Source organism: Pyxicephalus adspersus, chromosome 3 (genome assembly GCF_032062135.1).
Source record: "Pyxicephalus adspersus chromosome 3, UCB_Pads_2.0, whole genome shotgun sequence".
Classification (NCBI taxonomy): Eukaryota; Metazoa; Chordata; class Amphibia; order Anura; family Pyxicephalidae; genus Pyxicephalus; species Pyxicephalus adspersus.
The window spans coordinates 79,322,842-79,333,904 of NC_092860.1; the positions used below are offsets into that span (position 1 = coordinate 79,322,842).

General features: G+C 39.8%; 1 protein-coding gene across 3 annotated transcripts in view; it reads right to left on the bottom strand.

The window, feature by feature from the left end:
* CNOT6L (CCR4-NOT transcription complex subunit 6 like) overlaps nt 1-8,317 on the bottom strand; it is a 31,851-nt gene extending 23,534 nt beyond the window's left edge. For 2 of the 3 annotated variants that reach the window (XM_072405382.1, XM_072405379.1), the window contains exons 1-2: nt 7,830-7,975; nt 882-1,024 (exon numbers count right to left, since the gene is read on the bottom strand). The gene's annotated coding sequence lies outside the window, so the exon portion shown is untranslated. The other variant, XM_072405380.1, reaches the window with a different exon arrangement.
* Nucleotides 8,318-11,063: the final 2,746 nt, after the last annotated feature.

Here is an 11,063-nt window from a genome sequence, read left to right on the forward strand (position 1 = left end):
GGAGAGGGGAGGGGACAGAAGGGGGTGGGGGGTAGGAGCGGGAGGGGGGAGGGTGGGAGAGCACAGAGGACAGCGGGGGGGGGGGGGAGAAAGAGCACAGAGGACAGACTCTTGCAGTGAGGTTTAAAATGCTCTGCAATGTTCATCAATAAGCACTGTACACAAATTAAGGCTAACAACTAGCTTTGAGTTATACGGTGTGCGGTCAGATCCATCTTTTCCAAACTGCATTTCGAGTTCTGGATGCAATGTGACAAAAATTTAGTTTTTGCATGAGGATAATACTAGCATGCATCCTCAGAGATGAGAAAATACAATCCATTTAAAAAAAAAAAAAACTGTACCAGTTGAATTTAAAAACTCTCCATCTTAAATTTTTTTATTTTTGAGGAAATTGTTTTTTGTAAACAGATTTAGTTAAACAGGCAGAATGTCCAGTCTTAGTATTTGATGGTCTGGAAGGGCTTTTCAACAAATTATCCACTGTGCCAAAGCCATCATCTTCACATAGTAAGACTAGATACTCAAAAAAAAAAAAAAAAAAAATGAAATGAGCAATAGGCAGGCTGAGAGGGAAATGGTGATATGGGATAAAATACACGAGTCTGGCTTAGTCTCTGACACTAACCAGGCCGTGTCTAGCAGTCTAGATAGACTGACAGTCTATTCTAAATCAAGTGCAGTTTTCTTGCAATATGTTTTTATGCATAAGCCGTTACAAACATGTACAAGGTATACTATGAGAAGGCTCACACACTAATAATAAAAAAACACTCAACACAGTAAGAAAGCATATTGGTGTGCACATTGACTCTATTATGGTGCGCGATCACCCATCCCATGTGCCCACCCTGTGCCACAGACAAGAACGAATCTGTTACCTGTTAAATCAGCATGAAGTGGGTTGATTACTGCTCTGTCTGCAGGTCAGTAGTTTCTACAAGAATGAGCACCAGAAAGGCGAATCTGAGCAATGTATCTCAAGCAGCGTTGTAGACGCAGTGAACCAAGGGCTAAAAGTAACCTGAAAGAATATTAAAAACAGGTTTTTATATCATCGCTAACAATTTAAACATAAAATAATTAAAAGAACAATCGGATTACTTTTCCTTGCTGGTATTTCTTGTTCAGCAGGAGATAACATGGTAAGTGTAATATCTGAACACACTGTTTAGCCTACTACTTGGAGAAAAAAAACAAACAATACTGCAATCTTTAATTTTTTTTTTTTAAAGAGGTACAAGTATTTTGAAGACAATACCAAACTAGGGTTCATAAATCTTTCCTTCCATGGGCCAATAGGAGTGAAAATTGAAAGTGACCCTGTCGCTATATTAACACTGCAACCGAAAATACACTTACCTGTCCTGGTGCCTGTGACCCCCTTTGACTCTGCCTGTGTGAGCTTAGTGTTGAGGAATGCAGGCAGCAAGATTTTAATGCTGATCCCTGAGCAAACGTTAACTCCACCACTTTTTACTTATTACTGGTAATTAATTGCTTGCTTAAAGCAAGGGTTGATTGAAATTTCAGCGCCAAGCCATCGACCCTTCTGTTTACAGAAAGAGAGGTCCTTCAGGTGTCTATCAGTGACTATGTGATGTGGACACTATTAGCTGTGCATTTACAGAGCTTCTCAGGATCCGGAAAATGAGTCTGCAGTGACATCTGTGATAGTGGACTCTTAGGTAGGGGACCCATGTGGCCCTGTATTAGTTGTCCTCTGCCAAACCATCGTGCCAAGAGACGAGGATGGCATGGTTAGGCAAGTACTTTCCTCTTCAGTAGGACAGGTGAGTGAGTTATCAGAGCAGCAGGGTCAATTTAATCAATTTCTTGACATAAATTACCATGTAGGATGTCTTATGTAGTATTATACAGACTGTTTTGCATTTACCCCCCCCCCCCCCACATTGCATATTTTCAAACACTATGCTTTACTAAATGAATGTAGACATCAGGCCAAAAATCATGGCTACTGCACGCAATTAAAAAAACCTTGACAGAATGAACACTTTTCTTTTATACATTTCAATCACTTCATCCACCATCCACTCTCTTTGAAAATGTACTTCTGCGTCTACAGCCCAAAAAAAACTTTAACTTCAAGAATATCCAAAGTGTTGCAGCCTACGGCAAAAATACCAGAATCTTTCAGCCACCAAAACACTGAAAATTAAATTACCAATCTATCCTCCTGTTAGAAAGAAATAAAATACAAGTCTACACAACAATTCTTTTGGGTTGAGGTATGTGTGAATTTCAAGTCAGCCATTTCAAAAATAGCCTAGTACAATGGTTATTAGCACAGCCGTCATCTTCACAGAAACTTCTCAAATTATGAATGACTAGTTTATGATCTGGTTCGTTATATGTAGAATGTCAGTAGAAATTTGCCACTTTCATATAGCATGTAGCCCTCCAAAGTGGAGAAAAATGGGAAAAAGCAACCAGCAAAGAATGTGTGTGAAATAAGGCATACAAAATTATTACACAAAAAAAACTTCAGCAACAAACATCTAATAAATGTGACCAGACCACAGAAGATTCTGTTGTATAGATTCCAGGAGGGATCTCAGGTCTGATGCATGCACACAGCTATCAGGTTGAGAGGAGTAATAAGCTTATTTAGGACATTTGAAAAATGTTTTATTTTTAGTTTTGACAGATTTTATATATTCTAGTTTGATACATTTCTATTTTAATATCAACTCAATAAGTCACTAGTCCTCATCAAACCACAGTAGCTTAACTTAGCCACTACAATGCTTCCCATTCATTGAAGTTTACACACAAAAAGTAAAATATACATACATGGGACTTAAAGCCTACCTAAACTCAGAAGAATTTTAACTTTTTTAATAAAAAAAAAAAAAAAAAAAAGTACAGCACTGCCCCCTAATTCTCAATCGCCTAGGCGATTGAGAATGAATGGGGTGTTCCTTCTGCAGAAGGAGCCCTTTCGTCAATAGGGGAAAAAATTGTACATCTCACACATGCGCAGTGAGATCGGCAAGTTCCCCCCCCCCCCATCTACGTTAACAGATCTCACGTGTGTGTCAGGTTATGTAGGAAGAAGAGGAGAAGATGTTGGCGCCCGGCACACTGCCCTGAAGGTGGATACTAGGACAACGCAGGACCCGATGAAAGAAACCTCCGGACTGATCAACTGCTCTGTAGGATTGAAGGTAAGTAATTTTTTGTTTTGGGCGTGGTTTGAGTTCACTTCTACTTCCTCTTTAAATGAAACATTCTCCCTTGTTCAAACACCTCAGAGAAGAAAACATTTATTAAGCCAGCTGACAAGGGGGTGCAGTGGTTTTGTGGACTCGAAGGACAATAGGAATAGTGAGTTAAACCTACTGGCTGGTGAGACTAGTTAAGAGAAAGAATGATCAGGTTAAGGTCATTCAAGGCAAAAAGGACATCTCATTTTATTAAGAACACAATCTTTAAAATAACAGCAAGTCAAACTCTTTTTCTGGGGCATCATGGCAGCTCTGTTATGTTGTGTAGGGGTTATACACCCCCCCCCCCCAAAAAAAAAATCATTTAGCCCCTTGCCATGTACATTGATCATCTATTACAACTTCGTTTTATGTTCTGCTCCACCTCACATGAGAAACTGGATAAGCTGGCAAGGAATTATGGCTTTGATCTAAAGTGAACATTTTCTTACTATACACCTCAATCTTCACTGGTTTAGGCTACGTAAGATTAACTTACTGAAACCAGCCAAGATGCGACTCCTGGTTGCTATGGGTAATTGTTTTCTGCATGTTATTGATCTGTTTAACTGCATAAGCCTTTGGTAGTTCTTATGTTGAGGGGGGAAGTGAAACCAAGTTTTTCAAGTACAAAAGTTTAGCTTAGATTAACAACATAATATTGGAACTTTGTTGCCAAGCTAGAGAGGAAAGGATGTGATGTTTACAGCGTCTCATGATGGGAAAGTAGAATACTCTAAGGTCACACCAGAGTCCAGGATTTCCAGATTTTGGACAGGGAGGAAGACAATAAGACAAATCCAATGAGACAGGGCAAACAGGGTATGGAAAACCATGAGATGTAAAGCACATTGCAGCATGTTTTGCCTGTAGAAACCTGTAAAGAGTCAGGGATAGAAAAGGGAGTCATTTCCAGAGAAAATGTGGCGATAGACTAAAGATGGGTGACCGTATTATCCACGATGGGACATGTCCATTTACAAGGTACAGAGCGCTACTGCAACAGGAACATAAAAAGTTTTCCAGGAATACCTCCGGCTACACAAGAAAACGCTGAAGGAGAGTCTGGGACACAAAGACAATTTTTGTTTATCATGCAGATATATCTGCCATTATTAGTAGATTTCGTTCCAGACAATACATTTTCAGCGCAAATCATATTGCATATTAAAATATCTTTATCTCTATCAACAACTTTTGTTTTTCTATTCCGCAAGCCAGTAAAGCGCCAAAGCTTAAAACGACTACTAATCGGACAAAATAAAAAGGCACATATCAAACTCAAAATGCGTTATGCTCCCTCTATTGAACTAGTTTTAGTAGGAATTCCAAGAGCTGCGTGGAAACATTAAAATCTACCTGCACACAAAATGTTAAAGCAATATTGTGCAACTGTATTTTGGATGAACATTATGTTTGTACGTTTCCACAACTGCTTTGCTTTTTTTCAAGACAGGATTTTTCCCGATTGCTTTGGCTCCTATTACTAACCATAGCAACAGTTTTATCCATCCCTGTAGGCACATAGTAAGGAAGTAGAAAATGTACAGAAAACATATTTTATTTATATTTTAAGCAAAACCCACATTTCATAGAGTGTGCCAGGAAAGGAATACTGTTTATATGAAAAGCATAGGCTACTGCTTAAAACAAAAAAATTCTTTCAGAGGATAAAAATTTAGAAAACTCATTAAAAAAAAAAATAAATAAAAAAAAAAATCAATAGGATGAGAGCCTCACAGCATTCATACAAGACGTGCTGCCCGAGTGATCCAATAGATATTCACAAACAACTCCAAAATAGATATTTTTCAAGGGGAAGTAGGAAATAAGCTACATAAAACCAAGCAGTAACCTGGCATGACAAAAGAAATCCTCGAGTGGAGAATTATGTGAAAGCTAATATTAGAAAAATAAAAACAGCACACTGCTGACTATAATCTCCACAGCTGCCTTTGTTTTTTTTTTTTTTGCCTTGGTAGGCTGAGGCTATGCGAATGTGAAAGCCACCTCCTCTTCCTTCCTACAGATCCCACATACACATAACGTGATACATACATATATATATATAGGCATCACACACACGTTACGCAACCATTGTGCAAGAAATGTTTTGTTTTGCAGTCTGAGACGTACACGCTTGTCGAGGCCTCAGTCCGCTCTACGTTGGTTTTACAAGATATAATCAAGTTAGGAAGAAGACCACACTACAAACCCAGAACTTGGGGGGTCCGTTTATAAAGCAGTGAATTGGACATTTACCAAACACTCTCTGGTGGTGAATATACCAAGTGCATGTATTACCAATGGCAGCAATTGATCCTCTTTTAGAGAATGTTGGGTGAACCTCAGATTCATGGATTTATTAACAGATTCCTAATGTTCAAAAATAGTCCAATTATATCAAATGGAACACTGCACCAGGAGTTCTTACTACAAACACAAAACCTTAAACTTTGTATTTGATTAACCAAATTGTAGTCCCTAGAGTGATTGTTTTTAGGGTGTAACAATTTGTTACCTTGTTTATATATTTTAAATTATCAGATTTCATGAGAAACATCTAAATGTTACAATATCTCAAACCCATTATTTACAATATTAGAACAAACAAACAACGCAACATTGTAACAGATATAAACTCATGAAAGCTATAGAAATAGTATTTCTCAAGCTGAACAACTATTTAGTTTTGGATTCAAATCTAGATTTGTCCCAAACTGCTCTACCATGATAACAGCATGCACAGATCACTTAAAAGCCGGCGAGAACCAAAATAGCTAATACAATGCTTAATCAATGTCCTAATGGCATCTAGCTCTAAATAAAAGAGCAAATCCTTTAAGTGATGTTATCAATGTAATCCAAAGCCCGTGTCCAGGCTGCACGTCTCACCACAATGTCACTTTATTTTCCTCATGGCCAAGAATGAGAAGGGGGAAACAAAGAACACACTAGAGGGAAGTGCACAGTTCTAGCAGAAAGTAATGGAAAGCAGGAGGAATGAACTAGAAAGAAGTGAAGCGCACAAAGACAACAGGGGGACAGAATATAAAAATCATCCAGGCCTTTTGTTCCAAAACGAAAGCCAATGATGTCCAGATTCGTGGGATTGAACACTGATTGCTATGGAAATACCTGCTCATTGGTTAAGTCCTGGGGGTGTTGGAAAAACAAAAAGGCAAATATGTTTTTAGAAGGCATTTGTAAATCTTTCAGACGGCCAGGGTAACAATTTTTTTTTTATTGAAAGCAAACACTTTCAGTTGCCAATGACTGGCAAGATAAGAAAAATCTATGTGAACGAAGACTACACAACATGAAGCCACATTGTAAAGCTGCAATAGCCATAGAACAAGCTTTACACTTGTGTGGACAAGACCCCATGGACTAGGGCACCAGGGTGGCATCGCAATGATAGATTCCTCGTCACACAGCCGCTGGGTACACATACAGCAACGCCTCACCTGCAGTTCCTAAAATGAATAGTGAAAACCATCAAAACCACTTGAATGCTCATTAGCAAGGTGGCCAGGGAACTGCAAAAAACCATTCGTGTGAACTTCAATCAAGGTTATTGGGGTTCCCAATCGCAAGGTTTTAAATTGCAGTAAAAAGTTAACTATTCTTATATTTAAAAAAAAAAAAATGTCAAACCCAATCCCTAAAAGTGTTAGCATTTTATTATTAAATCTGAAGCTTTCATACAACTTGTGATCATAGATTGTAAGCTCGTCGGGGCAAGGAGTCACTCCTGTGTCACTGTGTCTGTTATTTGCAACCCCTATTTAATGTACAGCGCTGCGTAATATGTTGGCGCTATATAAACCCTGGTAATTAATAATAATAATCCTGTGGCGATTGCCATCCACTAACATGAAGAGTTCGGATGAAGTCTGTCCCTCGTCTCCTCACCCAGTCACATGGGCTTCCAGCAAGGGACACATTTACTAAAGGAGTGGATAAACCTCACACACAATCATATTGGGTGAATATTTACATTAATCTTATGCGCATGACAAAAAAGGAACCAAGAAATAGTTTTTTACCTGACTGAAAAATTGGAAGTAATCATTCACTCTGTGTGAATTATTTTTTAAGGGAGCCGGTATAGCTCACATAGATTCACATACATAGAACAGGTACGGTTCATTGTTTTGGCCATCTGGAAGCCAGCCTAAGAAATAGCATGCAGCTAGTGAAGGACAATAATATATAGGCAAGGATGCAGGGTTCAGAAACACTGAAATGTAACAAAAGGTCCAACACAAGTCATCTGCTCATTATATTTGTTACACATGGACTACTATGGAGTGATCGCCCTTCTGATTGGAGGACAACATGGCATGTAACTAACTTGGGCACAGAAGAGACCAGGGATACCCCGGTTAGAAAACACAGCTAATAATAGCAAACAAGGCCGTGTAAACAACAAGAAATAAATCATTATAGGGGAATAAAAGGAAGAGGACCAAGTGAAGTCGGGGGGCCACACGGGAAGTAAAGCGTGGCAAGGCCTCACCCGGGGGAGGGGGTCATTAGGGGAATATATACAATCATGTGGCGGCACGCCGAGACAAAGGCCCCCCTCCCCCTCCTCACCTGCATGCAGCGCCTGTTCGGTGTCCGGGGCGAGTCCTCGGTGCAGGCCGGGCTCTGACTGCCTATAGTCGGGGGTTGAGCGGGAGCCGCTAAACAGTAAATACATGCAGGCAGCCGGAGAGGGGGGGGGGGGGGGGGATGGCCGAGCTCAAATCACCTCAGGCGATGCGCTGTGTCCCCAGTCGCCTCGCTTTCTCTCTCGGGTCTCCGGGCTGTTTATACGAGCTGCCCGCTGAGTGAAGGGAGACGAATGTTGAGATGAATAATCAGGGTGAGAAGGATGTGTGTGTACACTGAGGGGGCATAAAAGGGGCGTTCACAGGCCGAGGCGGGCCTTCCTGATGAGAACAGAGGAAGAGGAGGGGACATGGCCGGGCCGCTTCGCACTCACCTCCGACTATTTTTAGCCTGTGTTAGGGGGAGTCATGAGCTCCGACCTATACACGAGCCATGGCTCTGGGGGGGCAGATAATTTGGGGATATTGGTGGGGGGCAATTAGAAGTGGACGAGCTTACGTCACCTGTCAGGATGGGACAGAGAGCCCAAAATGGCAGCAAGCCGGAAATGAGATTGTGTTGTGATGTCAACACTTGTAAGAATGAAGGAGATTGGCATGGATTCTTCATTACAATGATCACATGCTATCTAGGGATTCCAACTAGTCATTTCTTTCTATTATTTCATCTTTTCTAGAACAAATAATAAAGAAAGTTCTTGAGGTGTATAATGCCAACCTAATATATTGGCATGTGCCACCTCCCATCACCCTCATACCATATCACCCTCATACCATACACTTCTATTGCATTGTACCTGGGTATTCTCTAGACGTGGCACGGTGTAGGATACACCCATCTGTCCCAGCATTTAGGATTCACAACACTTTTTATTCTCCCCCTGAAACACTTTTCACTGCATTTAGTTTGAAATGTGCAGTTTTCCCTCACGCAGGGGACTGTTTGTAAAGTAGTGAATCTGCCATCCACTGAAACATTGTTTCTGGAGAATCAATTACTGCCATTGAAACATATGGAAGATTCACCCACTAGGCAATTATTCTGTGAATGTCAGAATTACTGATTTATAAACAAACCAGTGGTCTACAGAAAAAATGTGCATATTAATTGCATTTTTATGTTTTATTAGTAAAATAAATAATATTCTAATAAATTCCTAATGACAATTTGTGCCTTTATATTGCACGGAATTCACAACTGTACTAAAGACAAAAAAACACATCGCAGCATGACGTCAGTGCAGTCTTAAGTTGTATGAGGCAACCATTGCTGAGCCATATGCTTCAAGAGGAACCAAACTTAAAAAAGTCCCCCAAAACAAAAAAAGTTACATCTACCTTCAATCCTGCAGGGCGGTCGATCGGTCCGGAGGTCTCTTCCATGGGGTCCGGCATTGTCCCAGCATCCTTCTGGCCGGCGCTCCGGGTGCCATTATCTTCTCCTCTTCTTCCGGGTTCTTGTTCCTACATCACCCGACACACGCGCAAGATCAGGTGACATAGATGGGAAAAAAAACTTGCCGATCTCACTGGACAACGTCTGCGCATGCCTGAAATGCTCAGGCATTTGCAGAAGGGGCACCCAAGAGCGTCTCGGGATGCGTGACGTAGGTATCCCGGGAGGCTTTGCGCTCCCATTCGTTCTCGATCACCTAATTAGGGGGCGGTGCTGCACCCTTTTTTTTAACCCCCTGAGCGTTAATCCCGAGTGTGGCTCGGGGTAAAAATGCCATGCTGAAAGCGGTAACCCTAAGCCACACTCGGGGTAGCTAAAAACATAAAAAAAAAAACACAGATCCCATCCTCGGGCCACATCCTCTTCGTCCAATCTTCCCCCCGTGAGTGCACTGCAAGAAATTGCGGCGGGAAATTTAAATTATTTTGTATTGAATTCAATACAAAATAACTATTGAATACAATACAAAGAAATCATTATATTATATATATATTATGCTACTGTACGGTTTTATTACAGGTTTCAGATTTTTTATTTAAAGTTTATTACTAAATTTAATAAATATTAGACATATTTCGGTTATGCCTAAGAATTATAGGCCTACACTGTAAAATAAATTTGCATGCAAATCAATGTACCGCTTTTGGCATAAAAATACTAACATAATTAGACCGCCAGGGAGGTTAAAAAAAAGTGTGTTGCACTTAAAATAAAAACCAAACAAACAGAATTTTTACTTAACATAAAAGGGTTGTCTACCCTTTTATGTAAAGTGAAACTTCTGAGTTTAGGTACGCTTTCAGTATTGTTTCCACCAATACAACAGTCACCCTGCTCCACAAATACTGATTCTCATCCAAATGTTTTATTTATTTCTCAGATGCTCTTTTACGTAAGTATTACCTTACCTGTGTATTTTCTTTAACTCTTATATTTAATGGTATCAAATAGTTTGACTTTGATAACTATCATTTCTTGTTTGGTCTTAGATTCAAATTAAATAAACCCATAATGAGTGATAAAAAGCAAACAAATATTTTGCATTTCTTTAGTAAAACCAAAGATAATGCAGCTAATGATAATAGTAACAATAGTAAGACTTCACTTAACTGTGAGCTGATCAATAAATCAGAGCCTCCAAAGTCCATGTCAGGCACCATTAGGAAGATCATTATTTTACGAATGTATTTATCTTTTTAAATTCATATTAATAGTCTGCAGGATTTAAAATTATGAAACTAGTGGTTCATGAGGTCCAAAAGGTTACCTGATGCTGCTATAGTATATTAAATACATAGGATTTTGGCTCATCATTGTGTTGGGCCTGTGTAGAGAAATTCTGTTCTGTTATTTCAGGGGCAAATAGGCAAAATATTGCTAAAAAAGGCATGGGAAGTTGGCATAACCATAAGAAAAAACCTATCAACACCAAGTAAATTGGAAAAAAATACCTAGCAGAGGGTCTTTTTCATTTATCTTAAAATGAATGTGCACGCATGCGCAGTGAGATAGGTAGTTTTTTTCCCAATCTACATCACCCAATCTTGCGCCTGCGCAGATGGCGCCCTGCGATCCCTTTGCGCCAAAGGACAAATACTGGTATGACGTGGGATCCGATGGAAGAAACCTTCCGACAGATTGACTGATCTGCGGGATTAAAGATAAGTGTGATTTTTTAATTTTTTTTGTTTTGGGTTTACTTCGGCTTTAAAAGGACATGCTTAATCCTTAATATGGTGATAGAATGCACAGACAGCCTCA